The following is a 16,666-nucleotide window of genomic DNA, read 5'->3' as shown; positions in this document are numbered from 1 at the left end:
GAAAGAACACTTGGCGCGTTAACTTTGATATTTGAGCTTAATCTAAGGTTCTTTCATTTGTGCTGCCATTTAAGATTAGAGACCTAAAATAGCTATTAATGTAAGAGCCTATTGACATCTTTAGCCTGTAGGAGCGTGCAGTGGGCAGACGTAGCTGAAATAATAACATATTTGAGTGATGAACCAGCTTTATGATTTTATTACTCAGACTTTCCCAGATCTATGGCTGGCATTTTTCCCAGTAACTCAAGAATTAAGCTGTTCTACATTTAAAACTTCCAACTAATCATATACTAGAAACTTCTCATGGTTAAGGCAACAAAATCACCTTATGATAAGGCTTTGGAAAAAATAAATAAAAACAGCTAGCTCTGAAAAAGAGTGCCTTGAATTCTTTGTGTTATTTGCATGAAAAATGGAAGAGAAATTGGAAAAAAATAATCTGATGTAGGTTAGAGACAATTACATTAGTTATCAGGAGTATATTATGGATCACATTAGTATACCAGGGACCCTAGAGAGACCCCAAAGGGAAGTGACAGATAGAAGGAAACACAACCTAAGCATTCACCCTCACTGGGAACATTAGGCCATCAGCAGTTCTGTGCTAACTTCCAAAACACATGATGGCCTAAAAAAAATAAATAAAAATCACTAAGCAAGAAAAATAATTGAGCTTTTCAATACAGCCCACGAGAGCAGACCTTATGCAACAACTCCACAAGTCAAGGGACAGGAAAGGGGAGTTGCCGTTTCCACCAGTTCAGTCTCTTATTTACCCAAAACAAAGTCTAGAATTTTCTACTTTATTATGCAGCCCCCTGTGTAAGAGTTTGGTGGTATCTTCACGATTGCAGAATTTATGAACTCTATGCCATCCAGGACAAGCCAAATGCAGGGGCCTTAACTTTGAATGATGTTTCTAAAGGTATCCGAGAAGTCTATCAGGAAGCTGAGAGTTGTATCAACCACTTAGTCACCCCATAAAGCCAACTGATGCCTTTGTTGTTCCAGAATCTTTCCTTTTTTTTTTTTTTTTTTTTTTTTTTTTTTTTTTTTTTTTACACACACAGCAAGTCTTCCTCCTCCCAAAATGAAAGTTTCCCCACAACTTGCTCATCCAAAAAAGGTCCCATGTTTCCCCACTGCTCCCCAAACTACTGTGCTGCAGCAGTCTAGTCTGATCAGTGAGTGTAGGGATACAGCCATATGATATTTTGTTTCTGAATATTTTGCAACACAGAGACACACTTTCTAAAATCATATGGGAAATCCAGACCAGCTTAACTGCACTGTTGATTGATTTAGAGCTTTTTTTTGTGCCTGTGAAAGAAAAAAGTAATCCACACTTGTACAGACACACTCACAGACATGAGAAAAATTCTAGAGCCTGATACATTGGAATAGAATAATAAATTGAACAGTAAACATATTCACAGTGGGTGACTACAGCTCATGTGAGCATCATAGAGGGGTGTTCATTTAATGCAGAACAGAAAAAATTAATTATCTGGTACCCAAGGAAAAAAAATATGAACATGCAATAATTGACCTTTTAATGACTCTACAACCATTCATTAAGCTCTTTTTACTGTATTAGTCCCAAAGAAACTACACATTTCTAAGTATTTCTGGAAGAGCCTACCAGGAGTATAACAAAGACCTAATCTGACAATAGAGTGTAATTTGGTGTAAATCTGCAGTAAGCAGAATTGGGGGTCCTTGGGGAAGAACCAGACAGTTCTCTCCCTTCTCAAAGTTAGCTACTTCTGCTGCAACTCCTACTAAAGCCAGTAGCAACATGACTACAGAGTGGAATAAGAGTGGGAAATGAATCCAATTACTAACCAACCAGGAAAAAAAAGCCAGATTTTTAGCCATACTGTTTGCTGAACCAGTTCACTGCATGAACACACTGCCAGCAGATACATAAAAAGAGCAAGTCAGGCAGCTGCAGACAGGAGGGTAGAGCAAAACTGCCCCTTTCAGGAGCAACACAGGATTATGCAGGTTTACACTCAAAAGGAGAAGTAGGAACGAAGCAACAGAGAACTGCAAGAAAGCGACTTGTCCAAAACAACCTGCAACAGAACTGCCTTCTAAAATTCAGAGTTTAATGAATGTGAGCAAAAGCTAACAGTAGCGCCAAGTCTGACTGAAACCAAACATTAGAATCTTATAGTTTGCATGATGGCTAAGTTAGTTACAAGTGTTATTATATAGTGCTAGCTTTAACTGCTCTGAGCTGAATATAGCTTTCAGAATTTAATTGGTGCCCCTCAGCTTTTCTGTCATTCAAGGAGGGAGAAATCTTCCCATTAGGAAAAACACACAGGCACACACAGTTGCATGTTACTACAGAGAAGCAGGAAGCAAATCATTAAGATGCTTATGTTAAGAGTCTCCAACACTCATTCAGAACTCCTGTTTTTAAGAGAGCAATTGTTTTCCTGTTCCACCTCTCTGGTTCCAGTTACAGCAGGTGAGGAAGCACACGTACACATGCCTTATCAAACTAAGCCATTTTGTGCTTTATTAGCAGACTATACTGAATCTTGCTCGCCCCATGTTTCCAGTCAGGTTGTTGCCTTTACCAGCAATCTGCCCTGGTACCAACATGCTTCTTCCTGTACCACCTAGCTAGGCACCACAGGGGAGGAAGAGGAGGAGCGAGTCTCCTGCACACACATGGAGCCGGGTCCTTCCCTGCAGCTGTTGTATTGGCATGACATACACGACGGGGTCCAAAATCTGCTACAGCAGCAGAGACTGCAGCACCCCAATAGAGGCATGAAACAAGCTCTCTCTTCTGCCTTCTTATAAGCAATAAGGATTTCAAAAAATTGAAGGAAGAGTTCTACATAGCAGGCTTCAGTTTCCCTCTCTGAGCTGATAATGGGTTTCAGGCAGATTATTTGGCTGACAGCTAGAAGTGTGTTCTACAGATTCAGCATTTCTGTTCACCTTCATTTTAGAGGTCATTATGTAAGTGAAGTGTCGGCAATTTTTCTACAATTCAGGGAGTTAAATTAAAAATAAACAAAAAAAGCCACTGCTGCAAGGACAAGTGTTAATACTTTCCCTCAGGTCGTAACTACAAACTCCCTTCCCTCCCCCCAAAACTATCACCTGGCTTGTGCCCTCTACCTATTTTCTCTCTGGTTTCATACATCCTCTTCTTTACTGAGCTGAACTCCTAATTTTTAGAGTTCTGGTCTTCTTCCTCCCTGTCTTTGTCGAGTGGGGAAAAGAACAATAATGCTACTTATGGCAAAAAGTATTTATCAGACCATCTGAATTGCTGAATGCCACATTAGAGCTGAAGAGATGGGCCAGCTAAGCCTCCAGGTTCGACTGTGTTAGAGCTGGGCGTGCACTGTAGGAGCACCAGCTGGAGGTTTGCCAGGGAGTCCCCGCTACACTGAACAAGACCAAAGGTAGTATACCAGTTTTTTTTGTCCTCTGACCTACCACATTTCTGAGGTGCAGACCAGGCTGCATACAACAGGTTAAAGGAACTATGTCTGTTTGTTGCTTAAGGGAGATTTTAAAGCAAGCCTCCCGATGTGCACTGTTTTGCATCCATGCTCTGCTGTTAGCTGAGCTGCCACAGAACAGAAGGCTCCCTACTGTCAGTGCAGGCGTCGACAGACTTCATTTACCCACTCCTGATAAAGCACAAAATCATGACGCTCATTGCCATTAAGATTTTTCCTTCTGAAGTACCAGACCAAAATGTGGATAAATAGCATCAAAAATATAGGGATGAACGCTGGAGGCACTTTATATATTATATCTGTCACTCTTACAGAAGGCATTTTTATTTTAAAACTCAGCCAATCACAACAGTCTATTTAGTACAGATATTTGGGGGTTTTTTTGAAAAAACCCAACAAACACAACATCATGCATCTACTACTGATAAATACACACTCTTAATGCTGAGTGTTAACTGTCATGAATCAGAGCCGAGTGACCTAGAACTCCAGGGGGCTCTTCCTAGTCAAGCTGTTCTGCTCTCAGGCAGCAACAACCAGATGCAGGCAGGGCAGGCTGCCAGGTGTGGCTGCACAGGTCTCAAGCACCAAACCACCTCTCACCCTCTCCCCACATTTAAAACCATCATGTAAGGTGCAGTGAGTAGACACACACCACACACTGCCTTTTAAGAAATGAGTAGGAAAATCCGCACAAGCGGAAGGATGGAAGAACAGTGGAGATCAGCCAAAGCAACCACAGCATTAGTCTGGGAAAGTAAGCGTGCAGCTACGGTAGCATTACGTGACTGTCCACTAAATCTGGATCTGGGGATTAGCAGGAGAGAAGAGATACCACAAAAAGGTGATTTGTTTTCTTGTCACCAGTAGTACTGGAGAGATTTTACCCTCCTCTCCAAAATTAGAAGACCTACGTAAGTATAACCCCTTCTTCTTTTCCTCTTAATGTCACATGTATACACAGAAACCCACAAAAAAAAAAAAACATCATCAGGTCAGGGCAGCTGAGGCCTAAACATTCACAAAACCTTCATGGAAGCATTAATTAAAAAGCAATTATGTTAAAACAACAAGATCCATCAGAGCAAATATATACCATCCGCCAGAATAATTACATACTGTCAATAGGTTGCAGCTTCTGCAGGATGGTAAGTTTATTCAGAGAATTTTTCTCACAGAAAAAAATATAGATGTGGCAAGTTATGATGTCTACAAATTCCAGAATCTATTTACCAGATGCTTTTCTCTACATCTGGTTACCTGCACAATTGACTCAGCTGTAGCAACAGCTGCTGCTATATCTGTGAGTTAATTGGGAAAGAAAATGATATCTAAGTATTTTCAGTTAAATATATATATTCACTTAAATGCAACCTGAGATTTTTTAAATGTTTATATATACATATAAATATATACAGATAAATAAATGTTACATTTAAGTGAATGCTTTCACAGCCTCATCAAATGATTCACATATGCCAACCCTTCCCCTTCCTCCTTGCACTTTATATATCTCCCTGCTGATCTGAAGCTATATTCTTTCTGGGTGTTCAAGGTTACTTAAGTTACAGTTAGAGAACAGAATGGGGCGGGGCATCTAAAGATTATTTATATGGCAGGACTTCAAACAATTGATCCAGCTATATCTCAAGGGATTTGATAAAGAGGCATTAAATTGATAAAGAGGAAAGAGAAAGATAGGTGAAACACTAGAGTATTCAGAGTCACTCATCAGGCCTCTCCTGCTGATGGACTCATTCATGTGACAAGGACACTGATCCTCTAGGACAAGGTGACACACCCAAGAAGGGATTTACAGATAGAAGTGAGAAGTGAAAGTTCTTGGGCACCCACGCAATCTCCACATCTAACCTCACTGCACTAGCAAAGGAAATGAGGATGTGGCCAAGAAGGAGTCTTATCTATCCTTTGGTAGAGGGCTGAAAGTCCTAACACAGATGAGAACAGGGGTCAGGCAGACAAAGTAGTCTGCCCTGGTAAACAGGCAAGACTAGATGAAACATTCTGTGTACTTAAAAAATTAAGCTTTTTTTTTAAATCTAAAAAAAAAAACCAAAACCAAAACAGCCAGAATCCTGGATTAAAGTTTTAGCCAAAGCACGGAAGTTTTGAAATAATTTATTAATGGGACACCTGAGGACAAACCTCTGACTCTAAGATGATGCTTAGTGACTTTACAAAAGGGAATATACAAATGTATTGACTGCAACAGATACTGAACATGAGTATGCAGGAACTCTCTTCTAGTCCTGTGATGTGCCAGTACAGCCACTTTCAGCAATTAAGCTTTATATATCACTTACCAACATTACTATTGCTGATTTAACCTAGGCTGCAAACCAACCCTGCCTAATACTTTAAACTTTAGTTTCCATTAATAAAAAGAAATTACTTCAGTTTTACTTGCTTAGATGTATTTCTTTTGTGAACAAAAGTTAGGTGGGTTATTTTAAAGGAATATTAATTTCAAAAAGTGGCAGATCAAGGAAACTGTACTTTTTAGAATCTATGTTTAGGCTACGAGACATAGGTAGCTTCTACTACATCAATTCTGACAATGAAGTTTGTTGATACTTTCTTCTTGATTTTGCATGCCCATGCCTTTCCAAAGACAATGACTGCAGTTTCCAGACCTCTGGGACTCAGATACACAGAAACAAGCATTTCAGAATCTCAGTGTAGGGAGGTATTAGGGGATCAGAAGAGTTTTTTCCAATTCCCTTCTTGATCCAAGCCAATCCAAGCACAAGTCTAACCAATCTATGCCTTGCAATTTTTGTCTGCATTCCTCCTACATTCCACAAAACATTCTTGCATGCAAATGTTTCAGTGGCATTCACAGACAAAAAAATTTCATAAGATGACTCACCGTATTTATTCAGAACACCCCCATTATTTTCAAGGGCCAAAGAGAACCACAGGGAAGTAGAAAAGCAGTTTGATCAACCAGAATAAGAAGTGAGATTTAAAGTTACATATAGTAACATAAAAATCTGTTTTCCTACCCTTTATCCCTAGCTCCCTTACCAAATACCACCCTTCCCCTCAGCTCTAAGTGCATTAGGCTAGGCTAATGTAGAAGATACAATTTTATTGATAAAGTAATGCACAACAGATGCACAGCCTACACCTTCTCTCTTCTTAAGTAACCCATCACAAGGCGGATCAAGTGGCAATGCACTTGCAGACTGTTGAGCAATGATATTAAGAATGAAAATCCCTCAAGAATTCAAGTTCTGCAAGATGTGAGTGCTGGGAGACAGGCCATAGCAAGGAATGCATTACATCTTTCCAATATTCAAGGGACAAACTTTTTCTTTTGTTTAGAACATAAAATTCGCTTAACAGCAAGCAAAGATAATCCTTTTGCAGAAGAGCTCTGCACACAACTACTATTTAATAGTTTAATTTGGGAAAACCAGAAGCAAACAACTCTCATACTGCACTGAATAGAGGGTGTGTTTATACTAACTGTTCATTCTAGTCATATTAAAGTAAGTAATGAAAGCTCATTTGGCAAGGAACACTTGGTACTTCAATGTGAACTATCATTGTGTCTGGATTATCAAGACTGAAACAGCATCCACAGTTACGAAAATGTGAATGTTTTCAAAGGCTGAGCCATGCCTCAGAAATGAAGATTTCTTAAGCCTCTTCAAGTAGAAAGCAGTCACCACCACAGACAAGCCCCACAAACGTTTCCCAAAGTGAGAACAGTCACTTGATGATACTGAGGTACAGCCACTGTTCTACCTGTACTACTATGAAATGAAGGAAGCCACTTGTTTAAAAATAAGAAGATGGCTGACAATACAGGTAGAAATAAATGGGAAGTTGCATCTTCCCTGCTCATCTTATCAAACTAATCATCTGGGACTAAAAGCAGATTATTAAAGCCTGCCTGATGAAAACAATGACCTTGTATGCATTTAAAAATACTTAATAGTGTCCATTACTCAAAATCTGATCTTTTAAAATGTAAGATTATCACCAATAAATGATCTTCAGTACATCAGCAATTGCATGCATATGACATGGCAGAAGAAAGTAACCTTGTATACTTAAGTGTTCCTGCAATAAGAGGAAAAAAAAATATTTTACAAGTCAACCTTATCAAATACACTCCATTTTATGAAAGCCTGACAATACCTTTTTTTTTTTTTAACTTTTTCTTTTTTTAAAAAAAAAAGCAGCAAGCAAAGAAACTATAAGTCTCATCTGCCAAAGTGACATCCTGGCAATGGCTCTGCTGTTGATTATCAAGTGGAAATGTTGATCTTGCTGAACTTCAAAGAGTACAGTACAATATAGTATTATACATAGGAAAATAAGCTGTGAAATTATGGGGTGAAGGAGAGAAGCCTATGATTCAGCTATCCTGTGGAAAATTCTAACATCTTATCTCTGAATCTGAAATGAAGTTCCCTATTTACTCTGTGAAATGAATGAAAAAACATGATTTCAGCAGTGCATTTTTATTCTAAGAAATAGGATGTTAAAAAGCTTGTTTCGACAAAACAAACTGGACATCAGCTAAAAGGCAAGAACTTTATTTATTCAAGATAGCAGTTCCCTACCTCAGCAAGTTCTCCTTTCTCAACAATTTGACATTCTCTAAGCACTGGGAGATATTCAGTAAGTAAGCCGTAGTTTTATAAGGTTTATAAGGTTATCATAATATTGAGTGCTTCTGGTTTTAATGCCTTGCAGATGAGATAAGTGGATTTGAAGGACAGTAACAATCTGCAAATGAACTCAGTGATATCATTTTTTTTAAAAAAAAAAAAGGAAAGAAAGAATGGATTTTATACTTCCTGAATTTCAGCAGCTATGGCAGTAGTGTAAGAGGTTTGAATTGTTACTTCCTAGCTAGGTCACTCAGTAAAAAATTATCAGAAACATTCAGTTAAGGAAGACAAGAATCAATCATAATACTTTGGCCCAGTATTTTGGTCAACGCCCAAACTTTAGAGTTCATTTCCTTTTAGATCTGTTTTTTGGATGAAAGAATAATATGGCAAAACAGCCCCTCATACCCAGCCCAGGAATCTAAACCCAGGTGGGTGCCCACTTAGCCTGTGGTACAGATACCACAATGGTAGGCAAATGAGGGTCCATGACACATCTTAGTTGTCCATCATTTTAGTCAGTAAAAAGTACTGGTTGGTGCTAGTAAGGGTACGCCTACTGAAGTCACTTCTTGAAAAACAGTAGCTTTCTTGCCAAGACATAACAAATTCCTGTAGATCAACACTTAAATTCTTTTCCTTCCATTGTTCGACCTTAATCAGAAAGCAAACAAGAAATATCAACTCTTCTTCCCCAACATGGTTGTTACTAGAGTTCAATAATAGGACTAGATTTATCCAAGATTCCTCTCTGTTCATATACAAATTGCTTGTTATCTGACCTTAATATCAGCAAATTAACAAACCCCATTAGTTCCAGTTCTCTTCTATTTCTAGAAGTCAAGTGCTGTCAGACAGATACCACCAATCCTCCATAAGGAGGGTATTCCAACAATGGTTGCACTTTGCTGTATGAAAGATGACCTGTATCCCGACCACAAGGTTGCTTATTGACTCAGTTAAGGCCCAGACAAGCCTGGAAAAAAACACCAGGACTCTGACTTTTCCAAAATCATTTCTAGATCTAACAGAGTTTGAAGAGCAGAGTTGCACTACACTAAACTTCAAAATACACTAGTAGAATTATCACAGAATGGTTGAGGTTGGAAGGGACCTCTGGAGGTCATCTGGTCAAACCCCTTGATCAAGCAGAGCCACCTGGAGCTGGTTGCCCAGGACCATGTCCAGACAGCTTTTGAATACCTCCAAGAAGAGAGACTCCACAACACCTCTGAGCAACCTGTGCCAGTGCTCGATCACAGTCACAGTGGAAAAAAAAATACTTCTTGATGTTCAGGGAGAAACCTCCTGTATTTCAGTGCCCATTGCCTCTGGTCCTGTCCTGTTACATATCTTAATGAGTGACAAAACCATTATCAAAATGTTATCTTTTAAGGAAACTAAAACATGGCTGTTCCGAGTGATTCAACCAGCCCTATAAAACAGCAACAGCAAGATGCAGTTCTGAGAAGTTTCCAGGACATGACAGCACCAGGGTAGACCACAGAGCCTTACTACTCTTACTTACTAGCAAAAAAAAAGTTAGGGAAAAATCTTATTTTTCAAGGATAGTCTTAATAAAGACTTTTGCTTATTATTTTTTGTTTCTTTGTTCCATTATCACTTATTTAAAAAGCAAAGACCTGCAGTGTTTTAGCAATAATGCCCGTTCCAAATAGCCTGATGCATGCTAGGCAGCCTGCTTCTTTTGAGGTGGTGAAATCATTGCTAAAAAAAATGGACTAGCAAGTTTTCAGAACATCTGCTACCTAAATGGCTGCATAGTTCCCGAGAACTGACAGGTCATGTGCCGCTGAGCTGCACAGACACAGATACATCCAGTTGGGGCAGGGAACCCCACACAGTTACTAAATTGTAGAAAGGTATCTCTCAGCAAGTACCAGCCTGCCTGCCTTTGGCAAGCAGCAAGGTATAATGGAGGGAACCTCAGAAAGCCACCAGAAACTCCCACCACAGTCATCTTAAACTAGCAAAGCTCAGTAGCCCACATCCTTTGGAGTTAGCTTCATCAGCTCCCCAGTATGCAGACAGTAACCACTAGCATGTCTTTGGGATCCCCATTGCTACTAATGATGTACACTCAGTTATTTTAAAGTGCTCAAGCCGTACCACAGCTGATTAACAGACACTCGCTGTTTCTTTTTAAGGTGTACAAGACAGTCAGTGACTGAACCACATTCATAGCGAAACTGCCTCCCTCCTCCCCCCCATAAGTTGCACTTAAATTCACAGTTTATGCTGTCAAAGCTTTGTCTAGAAGATCTCAGCACTTGTATGTCACAAGCAAGGAATATAGAAAGAAATGATAGAACTATTAACTCTCCTTCAGAATACAGTATTTTCTAAGACTATTAAACAAGCTTCTTTTCTACCAATACAGTTTCAGCCAGCATAGTCCCAGGTGCCACTATGAGCAAGACATGTTCTGCGTCCTGTTCCGGGGAGATGCTGCTATTATGCCTTGCAGCCTGAGGCAGCAACAGAACCCTTTTGACAATAAAGCTCATCAAGGCTGGCTTCAAAGCCACCTGCTGCCACTGCAGACAGGACAGCAAAAGTTCTGTAAAAATAAGAATTGCACATTTCACTTGGGAAACTAAGAGTATGAAGAAACTCTCACTATCCCTCCTATAGGCTATTTTTCTAGACACACTGACAAAGCAATTACCTTAGAGGGAAACACGGCAACAAAATTTTTTTTAACATCAGTGGTTGGCAAGGGGATAGTAGTGGCAGAGACCTGTATCCTCCTCTGCTCATGTGAAAACTTGAAGGGCAGGGCTTAACCTTCTGAGGCAAGCAGAATTAACAGTGACACAGATGGGCTTGCGCACTGAGAAGGATAAAGTCTCCTGCATACTCGGTTCTGCTGGTGATTGACAAGCTGCTCAGAAATTCTCTTCTGTGGTTTCAGGGACTGTCCAGGCAGAACGTTGCAAACACGTAAGGCAAACAGAGTATACCCACACAGTTCTCCACCAGAACCATTAAGACCAGGAGCTTCATTCATATTCACCAGCAGCTATATGAAAATGGAACAGACTAAAAGCAGAACAATAACAATGCAGATGCTGTGACTAGGAAAAGCCTCCAGAATCACAAGAAAAAGTGGCATAAGTCAGATCAGAGAGAAGTGACCTAAAAGTGACCGAAGTGATCGCCACAACAGATAAGAGATGACACTTGTGATAACAGACTCTTTGCAGTATCATCACAAGCAGTAATAACAGAATTGCCAGAAATTAAGATGAGGGAAGAGTACAACTACATTCAGCCAGGGAAACATTTCAGACTTCCACCCTAAAAACATTAATCAGAATATCCACCAAATGCCGAGAAAGCCCAATGCTTCAGGTTTTTCTAATGGCAACAAAAAGTCATTACTGAAATCCAACAGGTATCATTACAGTAAACACAGAAGTTACAAACACTGGTACAAACAAGGATTAATTTCTCACCTTTATTATTTTGTATTGTTGCCGGCTTCATTCTAAGAACAGCAGTTAAATAGAAGTGCTGAATGATAACCGCAGCACCACATACTACCATGTTTTGCTGTGACTGCTTTTCAGGTTTCAGCTCAACGAACACGCAGGGAGAATCTGAAGCTATCACTAAAAAGTTGCTATTATGGAAAGATGAATCTAAAGAAAAGTCTCCTTAATTCATCATTACATTGGAAGGCAGAAGGAAGAGAGGTTTGTTTGCACACCCATGTTAACATAATTGTCCAAGAAAATGTCCAGAAGAAAACAATTAAGTGTTGACATAGCAGCAGCTGTGTTTGACAACCTAAATACGATTCAGCCATTGAAACCCCACAACTTAAAGAGGGAATTTAACAACTGGACTTGAAAGTGAGAAATCTTGAAACACAGATAACATGCAAACCTCTTGGTCAGACAAGGAATGCAGAGCTTGGCTAATATGCTATTCAATGACTCCAAAGGAAGGATTTTTCAAATTCAGTCTAAACTGTTACAAAATTGAAAAGCTGCGCACAGAGGCACATAAAGAATCATATCTACAGACTTCCTTCTGTGACTTAAGAGATGCTACTAGGCAGCCACTATCTTTATGTCAGGCTGTCTTACAGTCAGGTATGCAATTAGTAAGTCTGGAGACCTCTCCAATAGCTAGAAACTCATAGCAATTCTCAATGCACTACTTCAGCTTAGGGCTTAGAGGTCAGTGAAAGTCAGTTCTCACTCTTATTCCTCCCTCCTGTTGCACACAACAGGGATTCCTGCCAAGTCAAGCTTATCAGTACTTATTTTCCACAGGAAAAGATTCAAGAGCCATGTCTAGAATAGCCTTCATCAGAAAACGCTGAATCATTAGCAAATAGGCATTGCAAAAATCGCTTCGCACCTTCTTCAACAAAAGCAGCTCAACTCTATTTCTTCACTTTTATGGTTAGCATCATGGAGCGCCCAGACACCGAAATAGGATTAAGCACTGCTGTGCTCAGTACTACACACTAACACATGACTTCTACCCTAAGGAGCCTGCACTGAGTCAGTGATGTTCTGGCACACCGGACAGGCAAGAAGCCTGCACTGAGTGATGTTCTGGCACACCGGACAGGCAGGACAGCAGAGGCTGAGCTGCACAGTGCTGAACTGACCAAATGCGTTTCCAGGTCTCAGCTGGCACTTCTTAGAGCGCTCACTGCTTTTATTAACAAGACAGGTACCAGAATTGCCATTAAATTCATATTTAAAAAATAACTCTGATCATTTAACAATTATCTCAGTTGGGACACCTGAATACAGAAAATCAGAAAGTATTTGTGCAAGGTTTCTGTCTTCTTCCTCCGCTGAGGCTGTCCTCAACCTTTTTTTTTTTTTAAATTGTTTCAAGCAACCTCCAACAATGTGCCATGATTTTCATGTTGACAGAGCTCCAAAACCACTACTCCAACACTGTGTTAATTCATGTCATAACTTCAAATATAATAGAATCTGCTATTTCTGAACATATGCATTACGTAAAAGTCACAAGCAGCTTCAAGAACTTTGCATGAGCAACAAGCTAAAGCAAATTGAAAGGAGAAGGAGTTATGGATATCCTGCCTCCCAGGATCAGACCCACTGCTGTGCTTTTCTTAGCTCTTATGTTTCCAACTTTACCTAGATCGTCATATTCATTAGCATCAACACCCACATCACTCAACCTTGAAGGCAGATAGCAAACTTCACTCTAAGGTAATTAGAAATTAACATCAAGGAGATATATTTTATGTTAGCAGAATGAGGATAAGTACCCACAACAGCACAGAATATTACATACACAAAACCTCCTTGTTCTTCAGATAAATGAGAAACTAAAGCAATGAAACACGTATTTCGAAGCATAATATTCAAGGATTTATGTACTTGTACCACAAGTGACCGCTGCAGGAGACTGAAAACAATGTCTGTCCCCTCAAAGTATACTTCTCAAACACAACCACAAATGCAGAAGATAGACATGAAAATCCAGCACCTCAAAGAGCAGAGCTGGGTAAATTTGGTAACAGAAACATATTAGTCCTAGTCTGAAGAGTTGCTTGTCAGATCTCACAATATCTGCATCCTATTATCGGAAACTTGACACAGGAAAAGGCAATTAGATTCTCCTAGAAGTTTCTTTGGCTTCCTTAGTAGTGGTGTATCATACTATCCCCTAGCCTTTACCAGCAAAACTTTACACCTTTGGCAAGTCAAATCTTGACATAATTTAAATCAACTGAGAAATTTCTACTGACTTCAATGAGATCAAAATATACTGATATAAATACTATGCTACTTCTAACGTATAAAAGTACCCCATGACAGTCCCATACTCATTCTGCTGCCTCGTTCATCACTGCATTTTTTTGAAATGCATGTTACAGAAAATCAAATGTAAGCCTAAAATATATTAGCTACAAAATGAGAAAAGCCTTCCTATGGAAAACATAATTTATATCTAAATTGCCAAGAGCACTGTTTGTAGCAACTGAAAACTCAGTTTTACAGTTAGAAACCACAAGATCCCAGACTGCCAGAAAAATGCCCTATTCCGCTTTACTTTCTACACAGCATGTAACAAAACCTACAGAATGCAACAAATGAAGGAAAGCTTGTTAGACTGACATCCATCTATTTATAATGGATGCGGTTTGAAGGAGACCCAATTCTGTACAATGACATACGCACAGCTACCAAAAAACCAAACAAGGTTTTGTATAAAATACAGTATACTTACGTTTGCAAAAGTGAATGAGCTAGCTACACATGCAGTGTTGCAAGAAGGAGACTCCAGCTGAGCCTCACCATCATTTCCTGTCCCTGGTGAACACGCTAGTAATTTCAGCCCAACCACAACTGTTCAGCGCACACACATGCACACTCATACACTGAGAGTCTCTCCAATCCCTAAGACTCCCCTCCCACCCACCTTTCCTGCATGCAAACCCAGATATTATACAAAATGATGAGAGGACATAAATGGGCCTAACACAGCGTGCAGGAAGTGGGATATCAAAGTAAAGAAGAAGAGAATAAAGAATTGTGAATGTTATTGCTCTGTAAAAGGACTAGGAGCCACAGCAGAAAATATTTAGCTTAATCTACTGGGAGTACAGACAAGGGAGTATTACTTAAGAGATTTTTTAAAAAACATTTCCAATAATAATAAAGCTCATGGAAATTAAAACTGTTGTTACCCATAGCTTTTCAGAAAATGTCCATGAAAACACTTGCTTTAAATACCCAAACCGGACTTACAAGCTCTGTTGAAATTAAGTAGAGTGAAACATTCTGAACTCTATGATTAATCAATGAAAGTAAAGGGATGAAGCAACCACCAACTGTTCGCTGTGTCCCTTTTCAAGAAAGCAGAGAAGGAAGAACACTGTTACCATCATTAGAGGCCTAGGACAAAAATGTAAGGCAGACAAATTACCTTACAAGGAAGAAGGGAATTTATTAAACGCCCTTTTTTCTAGCCATTCCAAATATCCTCCTAGTAAAAATAAACCTGCAAGTGTCAGTGACAAGTATTTCACTGTCAGTGAACTGTACAACAGTTTTCAAGTCATGGAGTATTTAAATGCTTCTATTACCTAATTTGTCCTCAAATGGAAATTAAATCAACCTGGAAACTGTGGTGGCTGGATTTAATTAACCTATTTTGTTAGAGAATGTGGGCAAGAAGAAAAAAAAAATAATGGTGGCATTTTTTTATTTCACAGGAGCACAGAGAACCTGAGATTTAGACAAGAGTGACGGCTTTACAAACACGCCCAAGATTTCTGAAGTTACATTTAACAGCCAGCCGGCTGCCAGCTCGATTCCCCAGAGGACGCAGCAAGCGGGGAGACCTGCCCCTGCCCCCGCTGCTCCGGGAAACCCACCCCTCGGCCCGGGAGGCGTTTGGGAGGCGGCAGCCCGGAGTATCCCACCTAACCTGGAATTCGCTCAGTCTCGGCGCCACGGGGAGCACTCCGGGAGCTCAGTAAGTGCCGAGCAGCCCTCAGCAGCTCCCTCCCGAAGCAGGGGAAGGTGTTTAAGTTGGCTGCCACTCTGGGGCTGTAACAGCGCGGCCGGGGGGGGCGAGGGCCGCAGGAGGTGACCAGGGAAGGGTTCGGCGGGCAGGCGGGGGGGCTAAGGCTACCGCCCGCCCGCCCCCCGGCCAGCAGCCCCCGGGGCTCCCGCTGTAAGCCGGACCACAAAACTGCTCTCCATCTGGTAAAAAGCCACTTTTCTCGCGTGCCAAGTTGGCCCCCGGCCCGCCCCGCGGACCACCGGCCGCCGCGGCGCTTTGGCGAGGGGGGCCGCAACCCCGCCCGCCCACCCGGGGGCTACGCCCCGCCACACCACCCCCGCCACTGCCCCGTCCCTGCGGCGCGGCGGAGGAGAGGCCCCGCGGCCGCCAGCGCCGCCCCGACACCCACCTGAGCTCCTCACCTGCCGCCGGCCGAGCTACCGCCCGCCGGGCGCCCCCGCCATGGCCCCCGGACAGCGGCGCCCCACAGCCAGCAGAAAGGAGGGAGCGAGGGAGGAAGGAGTCGGGCGGGAGCGACAACCGCAACCATAAAGAGCCGCTCCACCGGCCCCAGCGGGAAGGGCGGGGGCGCGCAGAGCGACACCTCTGCTGCCGCCGGCTGCTGGGGAACGTCCACGAGACGGGCCGGGGGCGGGACCGCCGCGCTCGATTGGCAGCCGCCCTGACCAACGGGAAGCGCCCGTTCACTTCCCCCCCGGGCTAGGGGGGCGGTATTCCCGCCCGTCGGGGCGGGGGAAGGGGGTGTTTCCATGACGTCACGGGCGGCGCCCGGCGGACAGGTGGGGTGCGGCCCCCGAGGGGACGCGGGGACAGGGGCGCTGGGCTAAGCCAGCGCTGAGCCCGGAGCCGCTCTTAAGCGGCTGGGACGGGGCAGGGCAGGGCAGGGCAGGCGGTGCCCGGGGGAGGGGGTGCGGCGCGGTGCTAATCTCGCACCGGCCTTGCGGGAGCTTCGGAGCCGGGACAGCG

At 42.0% G+C, this 16,666-nt stretch overlaps 1 protein-coding gene across 4 annotated transcripts in view; it reads right to left on the bottom strand.

Moving 5' to 3' along the window:
* OSBPL3 (oxysterol binding protein like 3) overlaps nt 1-16,319 on the bottom strand; it is a 91,247-nt gene extending 74,928 nt beyond the window's left edge. For all 4 annotated transcript variants that reach the window (XM_074862534.1, XM_074862550.1, XM_074862542.1 and 1 more), the window contains exon 1: nt 16,089-16,319. The gene's annotated coding sequence lies outside the window, so the exon portion shown is untranslated. The remainder of the gene's footprint in view (nt 1-16,088) is intronic.
* Between the last annotated feature and the right edge of the window lie 347 nt (nt 16,320-16,666).

This window comes from Strix uralensis, chromosome 1 (assembly GCF_047716275.1).
Source record: "Strix uralensis isolate ZFMK-TIS-50842 chromosome 1, bStrUra1, whole genome shotgun sequence".
In the NCBI taxonomy this organism is placed as follows: Eukaryota; Metazoa; Chordata; class Aves; order Strigiformes; family Strigidae; genus Strix; species Strix uralensis.
Note: the sequence above shows the minus strand (reverse complement) of the source record. Positions and strands in the feature narration are given on the sequence as shown.